We start from the raw sequence: 18,389 nt of genomic DNA, 5'->3' as shown, positions 1-18,389 counted from the left end.
CAGCTACAACTCCCTGGGCTACTTCTCCATGGCCTCCTCCTCCCTACACCTTTTTTATCCTCACCACAGGATCTTCCTCCTGGTGTCTGATAATGCTTACACTCCTCAATCCTCCAGCAATACGCCTTCTCACTCTCAGCTCCTAGTGCGTCTTGCACCCAGCTCCTCGAACGCACACCACAAACTGAAGGGAGGTCCTTTTTAAACTCAGGTGCCCTGATTAGCCAGCCTGTCCTAACTGATTCCAGCAGCCTCTTAATTGGCTCCAGGTGTCCTAATTAGCCTGCCTGCCTGAATTTTTTCCAGCAAGTCCTTCTTGTTCTGGAACTGCCCCTGTTACCTTACCCAGGGAAAATGGACCTGCTTAATCTGGGACTAATATATCTGCCTTCCAACACTCTTCCTGCCTTTCTCTTAAACTCCAGCGGGTGCACGTGCGGCCCTGCGAGCAATTTTTCTTTTTACCGCTGCCTTGTGCCAGGCCACGTTACCATGAGCTTGCCCCTGAACCCCAAGCCCTTCCTGAACGGGGTGACAGGGAAGCCGGTGATGGTGAAGCTGAAGTGGGGGATGGAGTACAAGGGCTACCTGGTGTCTGTTGACAGCTACATGAACATGCAGCTTGCGAACACAGAAGAATACATAGATGGTGCATTGTCAGGACACCTTGGTGGAAGTTTTGATAAGATATAACAATGTCCTCTACATCAGAGGAGTAGAAGAAGAAGATGGAGAAGTGAGAGAATAAGTTTGTATATTTCTGGAAAATAAAGATCAGTTTTCCACAACTTAAAAACAAACAAACAAACAAACAAAACACAACACTCTCCTGTCGCCACCTGGCCCCACTCTGTCACAAAGTGAATAAAACAGAAATTCGTGGACAGTAAGAGGGCTACAAGAAAAGATCATGTGATTGCTTTGATTAATTAAATGCATCTTAACCGAGCAGTTTAATGTGTTTATTATTTGTATTTCAAGTTGCAGCATGTGGGATTATTTCCTAAGGGAAAGTTGATGGTTGATGGAGACACAGGTGCTGTGGGGGGGGGGGGGGGGGGACAAGAAATGATTGCACAAGACGTGGTGACAGGGGAGCAAAATTGGAAAGAAAAGATTGAGGTGGGGGCAAGGAGGATGCTAGACACAGTGGGAAAGGGGAAAATTGTGATAGGACAGTAAAGCAGGCAAAGAGGCTGCAGATGGGAACTCCAGTAATGTAAAGCCAGTGACAAAAAACAACAAACTTAAAACCTAAGATAAGGGAAGTAAGAGGAGAGGAAATTAGAGGATGCAGAAAAAGAATTTTCAGTATGCAATACTAACATGGAAAATACTTTATTCTCCTAATTGGTGGTGTCATATATCTGCTGGCACCTTTCAACATGTACTCCTCTCTTTTCATATAAAAGAAGGAGTCCCCAAATTACTATTCTCTGAAAGTTTATGATCAAACAGACGATCCAAGTGGCAGGTCAGAACGTATATGCAACTTGCATATTCCAAACATGTCCATCTTGCATATTAATGTAATATATATATGACTTCCGTACACTAGTACGGCCGTATCAGAAATTTAATATACATAAATAATGGTTTCTCATGTCCATAGATCAAATACAAAATTTTGGTCTGACATCAAGACTAACAGTCTTAAAATGTTATTTAAGACAGTATTTTTTCCTTAATCTGCTGTAGTGTTTAATCAATTTATACACAGTAAAAACTTAATTTGACAGATGTGAATTAATTATTTCTGTCTGCCTCTAGCATAAAACAGTTTAAGACCATGGCAAATACTTGCAGAAAGATTTATATAGGAAGATTTGTGCATTTTAGGTAACATCACATATATAATATGTATCTTCAATACAGAATATACAAAAGTTGGTTGCTGTAAATTAACATTTGAATTGTACATACCTGCCCAATTGCCTACACAAGATCTCTCTCTCGGTCGCATGTATGTATCCCAGTATGTCCAGACTGATTTTTCTTTTTAATAAGAAAAGTTTCAGCTAACAACTTTTATTATATCATGACACAGAACACGAACAGATTTTATGAGCACTGGCAGAAGGGATGGGGAAAGCAAGACAAGGGATTGAATGGGTCAGGAGACTGTCAATAGGATATGCAAAATTTATACTTCTAGGTTGCAGGTCTGAAGTCAGCAGAAGGTAATGAGCAAAAGTTGCCACCCAATGGCTGTCTGGTGGCCTATGTGAAACACGTTTGGTGATGTCAGTGCAGTTCCTGGAGGGCAGGTAAACATATCATGAAAGCCACTAACACCATAATTGATGCAAACTGGCAATTGCAGCATAGAGGCAGAGTTCTGAATAGCCCTGGACCTCCCTTTTCACTGCAATCAGTGGGTCCCCTCCCCCACAGGGCTCTGGCACAGTGTTTGGGGGAAAACAAACTGCTGCTTCCTGTCCTGTACCTGTGTCATCGGGATAAATAGAAGATTTCAGCCTCCAGGGTTGTCACAAACAAGTTCACAAACAAAAACACAAACATTTTTCAGATCAGTGGTGATTTCTGAATAATACTATCACCTGAGAAAAAGGGCCAGAGTTTTATCTGTTACACCACAATAAATCCTTCAGTAATTCCACTGACTTCATGATTTACACCAGTATAACAAAGATCAGAATCTATTATCTAGCCCATTTTTCCTAAATGAATTTTTAAATTCTACTGTAATCTTGTGATGACACCAGATTTATAGTAAAAATAACTATCGATTTTACATACGACAATATCTCTCCACATTTCCTCATTTGAAAATTAAACTGAGATTTGTGCTATTTCTTCCCTGGCAACGTTTTAGAAACATATTCTGGATGAAGTATTATGTGGGAAACTTTGGAAAGTTAAGTATTTCAGGACTAGCGTTGTTTTAGTGTCTAGATGGAAGTAACTTGTAAATATAGATTTTTCAAGTCTGTACAGTTGAATGTTGTTTGAATCAGCCCTATTGATATATAAAATGCTGTAGCAGAATACATGCCCAATATTACTATGTCCATATATTTACTCCATATTAGATTCAAAACAGCCATAACAGCACAGGAATAAACAAGAAATAGCCCAGCCAGGACTATCATAATGATTAATATAGAAGAACCACAACAAAGGTTCTAATATTATCATATTTGATAGAACCATTTTAGTTTAAATGCAGGAAACAGATATATCTTTTGCACAAACATAAAGACTTGTAATACATTTAAATTAGTTTAAAATAAGAAAACAAATAATCTCCCACCCTCAGCACTGAACTGCTGAATGGCAACGTTACCATAAACCTTACTTACCACAGTATAAGCTTTCCATATAGATTCTCTAGCACTTAATTATTTCCTCTGGAATTTAATAAGGTTTTATAATCCTCAACATCCAAATGCTTAGTTGGTTTTGAATATTTTCCCCCGATTTATAAAGTAAATAGTGTGGTATCCTTTCCTCGTAAGCTCGTCATGATCTACACTTAAGCCAGGGGAGTCTCTTTTGTCTCCTTTCACTCAAAGTCAGGCAGAGCAAACAAAAGGCATCCATCATTAAGTCTATTAGCTTCAGCTGACAAGACAACTCTAGGCTGCCAGATGGGCAAACGTATTTTGCTAAATCTGGCAGTAGCCACAATAAATCGTAAAAGAAGAACAGCCATAGTGATCTGCTTTTTGAATTGCTTACTCTAATGTTTTAGCGTGCAGGTTATCTCACCATTCTATTTGCTTGAAACACCAACTCCTTTCATTCACTATTTAATCAAGATAGAGTGTATAGCAAGTACCCCCAATGCAGCTTTTCCTTCCCTTTTCATTTCTGGGGCATGGGGGAAGGAAGTGACATATAAGAAATCTAATTTTCTTAAGAGAAAGGCAATCTCCATTCCTTATCCAACTAACTTAAATTAAGAAATTACTGAATCTCACAATGTGAAAAACAAAGCAAAAGAAAAAAGAAAAATAAATGTGAGCCCCCTTGATAATGGACAACACCACCACACTAACAATTTAGAACTGAAGTACACCTATGATAAGCCACTGACAATGAAGGTATGTAAAGCAACTTAAAAAAAGAAGCAATAAATACCCTGTTTTAAGATCCAATTATGATAAAATGTATATTGTGTTGATTGCACCAGAAGTTTTAATAGTTAGCACCATGCTAGAAATTGTGCACAAATATTACTATCTAGAATCAATTATATTGGCTACTTTATCTATAGTTTAACTCTCCCATTGGAAAGGCTGCCTCCACTTTCTGTCAACAGACTAACCACATGTAGGATAAGAGGAAACTGACACTGAACACCAAGATATGGGTCTACCAGATGTTCATTTTGAGCAGGCTGCTGTATATGGTGGCAAGATCTGGATCACCTACAGAAGGCATGAGACAAGACTAAACACCTTCTATACCCTTTGTTGTATTTTTAGTATCAAGTGAGAAATCAAAATTCCTGAAACCAAAGTACTTGAGAGAGCAAAACTACAAAGTCTCATCACTGTTCTCAAACACAGACTTGGATTTAAACTTGGAGAGTGGTCAGTTTGGATGAGCTATTACCAGCAGGAGAGTGAGTTTGTGTGTGTATGGGGGTGGGGGGGTGTGTGAGAAAACCTGGATTTGTGCTGGAAATGGCCCACCTTGATTATCATGCACATTGTAGGGAGAGTGGTCACTTTGGATGAGCTATTACCAGCAGGATAGTGAGTTTGTGTGTGGGGTTTTTGGGAAGGGGGTGAGGGAACCTGGATTTGTGCAGGAAATGGCTCAACTTGATTATCATGCACATTGTGTAAAGAGTTGTCACTTTGGATGGGCTATCACCAGCAGGAGAGTGAATTTGTGTGGGGGAGTGGAGGGTGAGAAAATCTGGATTTGTGCTGGAAATGGCCCAACCTGATGATCACTTTAGATAAGCTATTACCAGCAGGACAGTGGGGTGGGAGGAGGTATTGTTTCATATTCTCTGTGTGTATATAAAGTCTGCTGCAGTTTCCACGGTATGCATCCGATGAAGTGAGCTGTAGCTCATGAAAGCTCATGCTCAAATAAATTGGTTAGTCTCCAAGGTGCCACAAGTACTCCTTTTCTTTTTGCGAATACAGACTAACACGGCTGTTACTCTGAAACACAGACTGTTAGCTTGGTCATCTGCATCAGACTGGTGATGGAGGCATGCCAGAGAATCTCTGTATGGACAACCTGAAGATGCTTCAAAGTCACTGAGCCAACCTAGGCTCAAGGATGTTTGCAAGAGGGACATGAAAACTTTCAAAATTTTGACATTGCAAGCTGGGAAGATGCAGATAAGAAAAGGCTGCACTGCACCAGGGAGCTATGGAGACTAAAGAAGTGCTTGAGAGAAAGGAAAACGAAGAGAGCGAAAAGGAAAGTGTTACAGGCCTCAAGCACTGGTAGTGTGTTGGCTTCATCTTCTGGCCCTGTGCCTTATGCCTGCATGATCTGTGGCAATGACTGTCCCTCAAGAACTGGACTTTTTAGCATTCATGATACTGCAAGAATGACACGCAGTAACTGAACTGCTTTGGTGCTTACACAGTCGTCTTTTGAGCTGGATGGTTGCCATCTGAAAGACTAAACTACTCAAGACAGCGACGTCTTTCTCCACTCTTTTTGACAACCAAAATACATTGATCGTGCTCATTAAATAATGTGCCAGTAGTTTTTCAGGTTTTTTTACCCTTCTGTAGTTAGCGGTATCGTAATATCCTTTCCAAAGTTTCATCACTATACACCATCATAAAAATTCATTCAGATTAAGCTTAGTGTAAAGCATAAATTGGGGGGTGGGGACTTTTTTAAAAAAAAATTAAGTTCAACTGTAAAACAAAGTAATCTGAATCACATTTTAGCTTTAATTAGATTGGTTTTGGATTATTAATGCAAAAAGATTTTAAATACACACTTTTCAGTGCAAGGCGGTTCAAATATATTCAAAATTGTGTGTGAAGTTAAAAATACTTGAAACAGTTAAGATACTGAGGCATAAAATCTAGCTATTGCATAAGCACAGTAATACTTCAGGTGCTTTTTAGTACATACACTTACTGTTAATATGCAGCACAGGATATATATTGCACTGTTCTTTCATTTAAACGGTTTCTATACATATTCCATTGGTGCTGTTAAAATCTATTTTTCAGTCTGCAGGGTGAGTTCTCGACAGTATGAAGCCAATGCAATTTCAGATTGCATATGCTAAAGACATCACATCATGGAATTGGTGTTAAATAATAAAGTTAGGCAGTTCTTCTCTATACTGGTCTGCTCCAACACCACCTGGGAAAATACACCGAATTTTAGCCACTTAGTCATTAGAAATATATACAAACGGGAGGAAGCTCAGGGAACAAACAATAAGTATGTACAGTTCTAAGAAAAGGAGTACTTGTGGCACCTTAGAGACTAACAAATTTATTTGACCATAAGCTTTCGTGAGCTATGGCTCAAGTGACTGTAGCTCACGAAAGCTTATGCTGAAATAAATTTGTTAGTCTCTAAGGTGCCACAAGTACTCCTTTTCTGTTTGCAGATACAGACTAACACGGCTGCTATGGTGAAATATATACAGTTCTGTAAGAGACAGTGACTTCCCTTTCCTATCGTTCTTCACCAAAGAGCAAGCTTTTGCTAGGGTGCCAGTTCATCTCCTTTCCCTCAGCCTCTGAGTCATACCTCTGCTGGGGCTCGCAATAGTCCATAAGACTAATGGGTATCTATGGCCTGGTTCTTTCTCCCCTCTCCACAGCCATGAAAGGGGTTAATAAAGAAATCCTGTAGCTGCCCATGTTAGAGGGATGGGGAGGAAAAAGACAACTCATTACCAGATGTCAGGAGACACTTCTACCACTTTCCAGAATTGACTGCCTGCCAGACCATATCTCCCTCCTTGCATGGCCAAAGAGGCATGTCCTCTGGCAGTGTTCAGGAGATGCCCTTTGAGGTAAGGAACATATTCCCATTCTCACCCATTCTATTATATCACAGCAACTTCAGATCTCATACCACAGAATGATCAAAATAGATAATGTTACTCCTTTTTAGATCCCAGATCTGGAATGAGACCTGGAAGTTCTGCAAGGGGCTGTGCAGTCACAGGACAGAGAGCAGGAGGAGGAGGAGGAGGAGGTAGTTGCTAATGTATGTTGTCTACATACATACCAAGTTTCAGGGGGCAAAGCAGAGGCAACACGTGCAGGGGTCATGTGCCCCCACAGAACCTTGGGCTCTCCCCCACTATCCATAGTTACATGTCACTTCTGAACATACGGCTCTGAAACTCTAAAGTCTGCACAGTAATTAAACAATGTTCAAAATTCATTACAAACTACAATTCTGAAATTATGCATATGGTACTCTCATGGCAATATGACTCATTCACTAAGGCACCTTTTCAAAAGAGTAATATGCCAGAACTCCTAAGTTTTAACTTTCTATAACCTGAACACCACCAAGCAGATCTATTTCTGAAATGCTTGTAGAAATATATTACCATTTTTCGCTATTTAATGAAAGTAGTGCATAGTAAGACAGGTAAAAAAATAAACAAAATATAAATGGCCTTTATGGTATCAATTCATTTCTCTTTGCTGTATTCAGGCTTTCAAGATTTAACCTCTGCAGGAGCTACTGCTCCCACCTACTCTGCTTCTAAAGAAAGTATGTGTATTATAGACCAACTACAAACAAAGCAAATATTATTTCATAAGTAAAAACTGGTTTCTGTGACTCAGATTCCATTTGGTACAGACTGATGGTGTACATCTTATCTGCTTATAACTTATTTGGTCAGGCACAATGGAGCCAACAGACTATTTTGAAACCCTTAGGCCAACATGACTCTTTCTCAGATGACATTTCCCAGATAAAAAGAGAACAGACAAGTAATCTCCATTCTACACTGCAGAGAACTTAAAGTCAACAAAATGTGATCATGCCAATCAGCTGATCTAAGTAAACGACAAAATTTCCAGCTAAGAAATAGTTCTTACTTCTGAATGGACAACAGCACTGACTAACAGAGGTGCAGTGATGCTTTTGGTGAATTGCTTCAATAAACTGAAGTCCAATCATTGGTGTTATTGGGAGAGTGCCACAGTTGTTGACAGACTCAGTGTAGAATTTCTTAATAACATTTTTAAATGTAAATGTGAACAAATTCATTCTCACTGCTCTCATGTCATCAACTTGTTCCCAGTGTTAGAGGCACCAGCTTGTTCTTATTTTCCCATCATATTAGCACAGAAAAAGTAATAGTAAAAGATAGTAAAAGTGAAAGATTTTAGGCATCTATGCTACGAGCTTGTTTTCAATTTGTGAAGTTAGTTAACGTAGAGACCAGTATATATGGATAATTAAAACAAAAAAATGAAACATTAATTCAAAAACCAAACCTCATTCTCTGTCACTGAAACCAGTAGATTTTCAAGTTCAAACTAGGAAAGCAATTTACCTTGTAAATGTCTACATTAGCTTCAGACTTCAAAACAGCAAGTTTAAAAAAATCAGCAATACACAAATCAATATCTAATTTACAGTCAATATATAGTCTGCTAAACCTGAGGCAGAGGGTTATTAGAGATTTAATAGAAATATTTTGTAAAGTGAACTACACTACAGCAAAACCACTGAGTCAAAGATTTATTGCCAGTTACACAAATGTATTCCCCCAGAAATCTTTTAGTATTCATGGGCTATGAACACACTTGTATTATAAAGGTATTTTTACATAAATCCATTTCATAGAATCATAGAATTATAGAATATCTGGGTTGGAAGGGACCTCAGGAGGTCATCTAGTTCAACCCCCTGCTCAAAGCAGGACCAATCTCCAATTTTTGCCCCAGATCCCTCAATGGCCCCCTCAAGGATTGAACTCACAACCCTGGGTTTAGCAGGCCAATGCTCAAACCACTGAGCTATCCCTCCCCCTCCATATTTACATTTAATTAAATATGTAAAGAAGGAATATGTTCAATATACATACTAATACGTACCACTATTTGCACAATTCAAAAATCCAAAAACCAGCATTTTTGCACTGTGAAAAAAGGCAGCCCTGAAAGGAAAGTATGTTTGGAATGGTTTCCTTGTCCCTGGGCTGCTCACATCTGTCTCTGCCTCCCTCCCTCAATTCTCTAAACACTAGAAAGCTCTCAAATTTCTTACCATGCAAATCAAAACATGTCCTCACTCCAAAAAACATTTTACGCAACTTTAATGATAAGAGGCAATAGGATGATTTTTTTTTTTTAAAGTTACTAACGGAACTGTTTTAAGCTTTCCTTAACAGCCTCCTTATTCTCAAGAGACCAAACCACCCATTCAGGTATTAGCTGCCCAGGAGTTTAAAAAAAAATAAAATAAATAAAATAAAATAATTGAAAAGTTGAAGTTTGTTAGATTCCTGCATCACTGCATTTCAGACAAGGGTCACTCTGGTAAAAATGACAGGTTTCAGAGTAACAGCCGTGTTAGGTTTCAGAGTAACAGCCGTGTTAGTCTGTATTCGCAAAAAGAAAAGGAGTACTTGTGGCACCTTAGAGACTAACCAATTTATTGCATCGGATGCATACCTGAAGTGAGCTGTAGCTCACGAAAGCTTATGCTCAAATAAATTGGTTTGTCTCTACGGTGCCATAAGTACTCCTTTTCTTTCTGGTAAAAATGCGGTTTTATATCATTTGTGGAAGCAACAAATGGGGTTATGCAGAGGTCTTCCAGGGGGTACATCAACTCATCTAGATATTTGCCAAGATTTACAACAGGCTACATAAAAAGCACTAGCGAAGTCAATACAAACTAAAATTTCATACAGACATTTTTAAAGTAATAGTGTGCTGTGACACTTTTGTTTACACCACGCAGCTTTTAGCGACAAGGCAGTGTCAACACAGCCTTGTTGCTAAAAGTCACCATGTAAACACTCTTTGTCGGCACTCTGTCAGCACTTTTGCCGACAAAATACTTCCAGCCCCGCGAGCGGCATTAGCTTTGTCGGCAGCAGAGCATTCCTGCCGACAAAGCCGCATTCACACTGCCACTTGCGTCGGCAAAACTTTTGTCTTTTGTGGGTGGAGGGCTTTTTAAAATACCTGTGAAAGACAAAAGTTTTGTTAATAACTTTCCAGTGTAGACATACCCTTAGCTAGTCCTTACTCCTTACTAAGGGCATTCTCCTTGGCATTAATTGTAAAACTCAACCTAACTCTTCTGTATTTTCCCCATTACTTAAAAAAACACCACACATACAAAGCTTGCATTAACAAAACATTAAGACTGGAAGTCAAGAAAAAAAACAACAACACACACACAGTAACCAAAACTTGGCCATTTTGCATATTTCCATTTCCGTGCTGCTTTTTGAATGTGTTGAGAGAGGATTTGGGGGATTTTAAAATTGCATTTATTTATTTATTTATTTATGGCCTGCTATGCTATGTTTGTTTGTTATTGAAAGCAAGGTCAAAGAATTGTGCTTTCCTTGTGTTGGAATTGAAAAGTAGTGACATTTGAGTCATGAAATTCCATAGTATGGATTGTGTTCTAAAATGACCCAAAAGTGGAGTATAAATTCCTCTTTTTCCTCTAAAAGTAGGTGGTTAATTGGTGTGAAATTTCACAGCGAACATTTTTACGCCCTTTGAATTTGCTGTGTAATTTTTGTTTCATTTCTCTTCATTAGTTAATAATAGGAAACCTCTGAACTTGAGCTCAGATTGAAATTTTCCTTGGCAGTCCTACTTTTCCATTGTTGGCTGACATCTACATAAAACTTAATAGAGAGGTGGACCTAGAAGAGAAATGGTTGTGACCCAAGAACCAGATGCCAACTGGTAGAGCGCACTGAGGTATTTAAGAGTAGAGGAATCCCCTGGATTCAGCAAAAGAATGTAATGTAATTTATTATTGAATGAAAGCTTGTGTGTCACTGGTCATCATAACCATTCCAAAATGTACGTACGGGGAACGTGTGAGGAGTTATGTATACATACAAAAAAATTTATTCTCTACGTCTGTAGTTAAAAACAGGTAATTCAAAGGCAGTATGTCTTGAGACCAACTCCTCATGACAGGGATTGGGAGACACTTTTCTCTGGGGAAGATAATTGTGTATTTTATGTCACATAATAGGAGTCTATTAGCATTTTAAGCCTTATAAGCATTCTAAGCCAAGAGCTGGCAGAGACTTCAGAAGACAATTAACAGGAAGAAGTAAACAGCAGGTAAGGGAAACCCTATCTTGAACATCAAAGGTCTGTTCTGGTATATTTGGGGATGCCAAGAGACACCCTCTCCTCCTTCACGTAGGAAGTAAACTGACAGAGCTTCCTTCATGAAAAAAGGATCTCAGCCAGGCTTGGTTGAAAATCCTGACGAGAACTTTGGGTAAGGTAATCTTTAGACAGGAGGATAACTTGTTAGTTAAGTTTAGGCTTTAGAATGTGTGTTACAATGTTGTTTCATATGTAGCCACTTGTTCTCATCTCTCACACTTCTTTTTTTATTTGAATCTCTATTCTTTCTTAAATAAATTTCCTTTTGTTTTGTAATGGAACTGAAATGCTGTGCACAACACTGTAGCAGTGGTCTAAGAAGCAACAGGTTAACTGCAGTACATTATTCCTCTGGGAACAGAGGATATGGGATCTCTGTAGGTATCCAGTGATTTGGGGCTAGATACCACAGGAGGCACTTTGAAGGGACTCGATGACAGGGTTGTATTTGTTGTCAACCTGCAAGGCAAAAACAGGACTACTGTAGCTCAGAGAAGAGTGCTTGAGTGGATGACATGCTGGCTGTGTGAGGGAGCTAGTACCCAGCTAGTAAAGACAAGGCTCCCTCACACTGGAGGCAGGTGGAAACAAGGTGACTCACAGCCCTGGATACCCCAAGAACTGTCACACTGGTGCAATGGGGAGTTCATAGAATCATAGACTTTAAGGTCAGAAGGGACCATTATGATCATCTAGTCTGACCTCCTGCTCAACACAGGCCATAGAATCTCACCCACCCACTCCTGTAATAAACCCCTAACCTATGTCTGAGCTACTGAAGTCCTCAAATCATGGTTTAAAGACCTCAAGGTGCAGAGAATCCTCCAGCAAGTGACCCATGCCCCACGCTGCAGAGGAAGGCGAAAAACTCCCAGGGCCTCTGCCAATCTGCCCTGGAGAAAAATTCCCTCCCGACCCCAAATATGGCAATCAGCTAAACCCTGAGCATGTGGGCAAGACTCACCAGCCAGAAACCCAGGAAAGAATTCTCTTTAGTAACTCAGATCCCACCCCATCTAACATCCCATCACAGGCCATTGGGCATATTTACTGCTAATAGTCAAAGATCAATTAATTGCCAAAATTAGGCTATCCCATCACACCATCCCCTCCATAAACTTATCAAGCTTAGTCTTGAAGCCAGATAGGTCTTTTGCCCCTACTGCTCCCCTTGGAAGGCTATTCCAGAACTTCACTCCTCCAATGGTTAGAAACCTTCATCTAATTTCAAGTCTAAACTTCCCGATGGCCAGTTTATAACCATTTGTTCTTGTGTCCACATTGGTACTGAGCTTAAATAATTCCTCTACCTCCATGGTATTTATCCCTCTGATATATTTATAGAGAGCCATCATATCTCCCCTCAGCCTTCTTTTGGTTAGGCTAAACAAGCCAAGTTCTTTGAGTCTCCTTTCATAAGACAAGTTTTCCATTCCTTGGATCATTCTAGTAGCCCTTTCTCTGTACCTGTTCCAGTTTGAATTCATCCTTCTTAAACATGGGAGACCAGAACTGCACACAAGATTCCAGATGAGGTCTTACCAGTGCCTTGTATAATGGTACTAACAGCTCCTTATCTCTTCTGGAAATACCTCGCCTGATGCATCCCAAGACCGCATTAGCTTTTTTCATGGTGAGATCACATTGGTGGCTCATAGTCATCCTGTGATCAACCAATACTCCGAGGTCCTTCTCCTCCTCTGTTACTTCCAACTGTGTCCCCAACTTATAACAAAAATTCTTGTTATTAATCCCTAAATGCATGACCTTGCACTTTTCACTATTAAATTTCATCCTATTACTATTAGTCCAGTTTACAAGGTCATCCAGATCTTCCTGTATGATATCCCAGTCCTTCTCTGTATTGGCAATACCTCCCAGCTTTGTGTCATCCGCAGACTTTATTAGCACACTCCCACTTTTTGTGCCAAGGTCAGTAATAAAAAGATTAAATAAGATTGGTCCCAAAACCGATCACTGAGGAATCCACTAGTAACCTCCTTCCAGCCTGACAGTTCACCTTTCAGTGTGACCCATTGAAGTCTCCCCTTTAACCAGTTCCCTATCCACCTTTCAATTTTCATACTGATCCCCATCTTTTCCAATTTAATTAATATTCCCCATGTAGAACCGTATCAAATGCCTTACTGAAATCAAGGTAAATTAGATCCACTGAGTTTCCTTTGTCTAAAAAATCTGTTACCTTCTCAAAGAAGGAGATCAGGTTGGTTTGGCATGATCTTCCTTTTGTAAAACCATGTTGTATTTTGTCCCAGTTACCATTGACCTCAATGTCCTTAACTACTTTCTCCTTCAAAATTTTTTCCAAGATCTTGCATACTACAGATGTCAAACTAACAGGCTTGTAGTTACTCGGATCACTTTTTTCCCTTTCTTAAAAACAGGAACTATTTTAGCAATTCTCCAGTCATATGGTACAACCCTTGAGTTTACAGATTCATTAAAAATTCTTGTTAATGGGCTTGCAATTTTATGTATCAGTTCCTTTAATATTCTTGGATGAAGATTATCTGGGACCCCCAATTTAGTCCCATTAAGCTGTTCAAGTTTGGCTTCCTCCTCGGATGCGGTAGTATCTACCTCCATATCCTCATTCCCATTTATCATCCTATCATTATCCCTAAGCTCCTCCTCAGCCTCATTAAAGACTGAGGCAAAGTATTTATTTAGATATTGGGTCATGCATAGATTATCCTTAACCTCCACTCCATCCTCAGTGTTTAGTGGTCCCACTTCTTCTTTCTTTCTTTTCTTCTTATTTATATGGCTATAGAACCTTTTACTATTGGTTTTAATTCCCTTTGCAAGGTCCAACTCTACCTGGCTTTTGGCCTCTCTCACTTTATCCCTACATGTTCTGACCTCAATAAGGTAGCTTTCCTTAATAATCCCTCCTATCTTCCACTCCTTGTAGGCTTTCTGATTTTTCTTAATCACCTCTCTGAGACACTTGCTCATCCAGCTTGGTCTACAACTCCTGCCCAGGTTTAGGATCATTTCTGGTCATTATGCAAGATATAGCTGGAAATGTATGTGCTGTGCATACAAAATTGATTGATGGGAGCAAGGTACATACACGCCTGATTAGCTGTTTTGGTGTGAGGGTGGGACACAAAAGCCTAATTATGTTGATATTGGAGACCAGGGAGATTGAGAACATGCACAACTAAGCCCAATTGGTTGATACAGGCTGGATACACACAAGCCTGATTGGTAGGGCAATGAGGAGGTGGTACACTCATGCTGATTGGTGGGGCCAGGTTCACATAAAGTGTCACATTTTCTTCTGCCAGAGAAGGGTTTATGTGCAGCTACTGATGGATAAAGTATTTCTCCATGGCACTTCTACCCCCAGTGCCACCCCCTCCATTGCCTGATCCCAAAAGGACATTACAGAAACCTAGGTAATTAATACACAAACGGGTTAGTTGTGAAGGAGTTTGGGTTGAGAGACACACACACGTGACACAAACCCACAAAAGGAAAGAAATGAAAACTTAAGCCACCCAGTGCATATCTTACTTTACTACATCTACGATATATCATACAGAGCAACACTAACTCTGCCCTCTTCTTTTCCCCCTAGGAATGCTAGCCTTCCATTACCCTACTTAATAAAGGGTGTTGTGCAGCAGGATGGTTGAACTACCATCTCCTAACACACCCAACTACTACTGTTAGGGTTTGAGGGGGGAAAAGTCTACCGAGTGGGTGAAAATAAAACAGAATTAAGGTTGAAATGCATAGTCCGTATACAGTACTTACAGTAATGCTAAGATATATGCTTGTGAGTAGAGGAGCAGAGGGTGCGTATTGTGAGATGGCTTAACTTTTCATTTCCTTAATTTTTTGAGTTTGTATCAGGCATGTTGGTGTAGCAACCCTAACGACTTCATAAAAAATTTTAATGTATTAATATATAATATACCTGTGACTAAATTCAGTTTATGCCGTGATGTTGTAGTCATGTTGGGCCCAGGATATCAGAGAGACAAGGTGGATGAGGTAATATCTTTTTGGACTAACTAACCAAACTGGTGAGAGAGAGAAACTTTCAAGACTACACAGAGTTTACCATTCATGATCTGAATAGACCTCTATCACAATCCCCTTCGGTCATCTCTTTTCTAAGATGAAAAGTCTTTTTAATGAAAGCTGTTCCATACCCCTAATCACTTTGCTGCCCTTCTCTGTACCTTTTCTAATTCTAATAGAAGTTCTTCTGAAACAGGATGACCAGAATGGCACACAGTATTCAAGGTGTGGGAGTTCCACAGATTTATATAGTGGCATGAGATATTTTGTGTCTTACTATCTATCCATTTCATAATGGTTCCTAACACTGTTAGCTTTTTTGACTGCCACGGATCATTGAACATATGTTTTCAGAGAACTATCCACAATGACTCCAAGATCTCTTTCATGAGTGGTAGCAGCTAATTTAGACTCCATCATTTTTTATGTATAGTTGGGATTATGTTTTCTAATCCACACAGCTTTGCATTTGTCAACACTGAATTTCATCTGTCATGTTGTTGTCCAGTCACCCAGTTTTGTGAGATCCCTTTGTAACTCTTCACAGTCAGCTTTGGACTTAACTACCTTGAGTAGATTTGTATTGTCTGAAAACTTTGCCACCTCACTGTTTACTCTTTTTTTAAGATCATTCATGAATATGCTGAACAACATTGGTCCCTGTACAGAGCCTTGGAGGACACCACTATTTACCTCTCTCCACTGTGAAAACTGATCATTTATGCCTATCCTTTGTTTTCCATCTTTTAACCACTTACTGATCCACGAAAGGATCTCCCCACTTATCCCTTGACTGCGTACTTTGTTTAAGAACCTTTGGTGAGGGACCTTGTCAAAGGCTTTCTGAAAGTCCAAGTACACTATATCCACTGGATTACCCATGTCTACATGTTTGATGACACCCTCAAACAATTCTAATAGATTGGTGAGGCATGATTTCCCTTTATAAAAGCCATGTTTACTCTTCCCCAACATATCCAGTTCTTCTGTGTCTGATACTTCTGTTCTCTACTATAGTTTCAACCACTTTGCCTGGTTATGAAGTTAGGTTTACCAGCCTGTAATTGCCAGGATTATCACAAGAGGTTGGTTTGGGGTTTTTTGTTTTTTTTTTTAAGATCACCACATTAGCTATCCTCCAGTCATCTGGTACAGAGGCTGTAGCACAGAGCGCCTCTGCCACTACCCAGTACTTCACTGCCTGGCCAGTTCATTTGATTCCACAGTCACAAATACACACCACGTTGTTACTTTCATCATGTGTGTATTTATTATTTCATTACCAAGTTTACTGCAGGCTTACAGACAGAGGCGGTTTCCCCACAGCCTTCACTCTTCAGCCCCATCTCACCCTCGAGATCCCCAGGCTTCCTGTTCATTCCACTTGTATCCTCCCAATTACATCACTAGCCCAGCGATTACCATCCAGGTGCTCATCATCCTCCAATGGAAAGATTAACTGCCTCCAGCTGGGCCTGCAGCCCTCTTCAGGCTGCAGTAATGTCATTGATCAGGGAGCTGCTCCAAGTTACCTGTCACAGGCTGATTGAAGTGGTAAGTTACATACCAAAGTTAGTAGTTCTGGAATTTCATATTTGAATTCCTTTAGAACTCTTGAGTGAATACTATCTGGTCCTGGTGACTTATTAATCTTTAATTGGTCAATTTGTTCCAAAACCTCCTCTATTGACACCTCAATCTGGGACAGATATTCAGATTTGTCCCCTAAAAAGAATGGCTCGAGTGTGGGAATCTCCTTCACACCTTCTGCAATGAAGACCAGTACAGAGAATCCATTTAGGTTTACAGCAACAGCCTGGTCTTTCTCGAGTGCTCCTTTAGCACCTCAAACATCTAGTGGCCCACTGATTTTTTGGAAGATTTCCTGCTTCTGATGTACTTAAAAACAAATTACTGTTAGCTTGTGTCTTTTGCTAGTTGCTCTTCAAATTCTTTTTTGGCCTGCCTAATTATACTTTTATACTTGACTTACCAGAGTTTATGCTCCTTTCTATTTTCCTCAGTGAGATCTGACATCCAATTTTTGAAGGATACTTTTTGCATCTAACCACCTCTTTTACTTTGTTGTTTGGCCATGGTGGCATTTTTTGGTTCACTTGCTGGTTTTATATTTATTTGCGGTATACATATTGCTTAAGCCTCTATTAGGATGATTTTTTAAATTTTCCATGCAGCTTGCAGGCAGTTCACTCTTGGGACTTCCTTTTCATTTCCATTTAACTAGCCTCCTCATTTTTGTATAGTTCCCCTTTTTTAAATTAAATGCTACTGTGGTGAGTTTCTTTGGTACTTCCCCCCCCCCCCCGCAAGAATGTTAAATTTAACTACATTATGGTCTCTATTACTGAGTGGTTCAGCTCTATTCAACTCTTGGATCAGATCCTGTGCACCGTTTAGGACTAAATCCAGAATTGCCTCCCCCTTGTGGGGTCCAGGACTAGCTGCTCCAAGAAGCAGTCAGTAATGGTGTCTAGAAATTTTATCCCTGCATCCCATCTTGGATGACATGTACCCAGTCAATATGTGGATAGTTGAAATCCCCCATTATTATTGGGTTTTCTGTTTTTGTAGCCTCTCTAATTTCCCTGAGCATTTGACAATCACCATCACACCATCCTAATCAGGTGGTCGGTAGTATACTCCTACTGCTTTACTCTTATTGTTCAAGCATGGAATTTCTAACTATCCATACATATTCTACAGTATGTTTTGATTCATTTAAGATTTTTACTGTATTTGACACTATGTTTTCTTTCACATATAGTGCAACTCCCCACACCATTGTGACCTACTCTGTCATTCTGTAGCGTGGCAACACTGTGTCACATTATCATCATTCCACTAGGTTTCTATGATGCCTATTATATCAATAACCTCATTTAATACCAGGCACTCAAGTTCGCTCATATTAGTATTTAGACTACTTGCATTTGTATAAAAGTACTTTCAAAATTCGTCAATATTCTTCTGCCTTCATGTGATGTAACTGAATGG

General features: G+C 39.7%; 1 protein-coding gene and 1 pseudogene across 4 annotated transcripts in view; one reads left to right on the top strand and one right to left on the bottom strand.

The window, feature by feature from the left end:
- Positions 1-18,389, bottom strand: part of PTK2 (protein tyrosine kinase 2) — a 378,469-nt gene that overhangs the window by 321,099 nt on the left and 38,981 nt on the right. The window lies entirely within an intron of this gene.
- Positions 378-748, top strand: LOC140906321 (small nuclear ribonucleoprotein F pseudogene; annotated as a pseudogene).

This window comes from Lepidochelys kempii, chromosome 2 (assembly GCF_965140285.1).
Source record: "Lepidochelys kempii isolate rLepKem1 chromosome 2, rLepKem1.hap1, whole genome shotgun sequence".
Classification (NCBI taxonomy): domain Eukaryota; kingdom Metazoa; phylum Chordata; order Testudines; family Cheloniidae; genus Lepidochelys; species Lepidochelys kempii.
The sequence above is the reverse complement of the archived record's forward strand: the minus strand, read 5'-3'. Positions and strand labels throughout refer to the sequence as shown.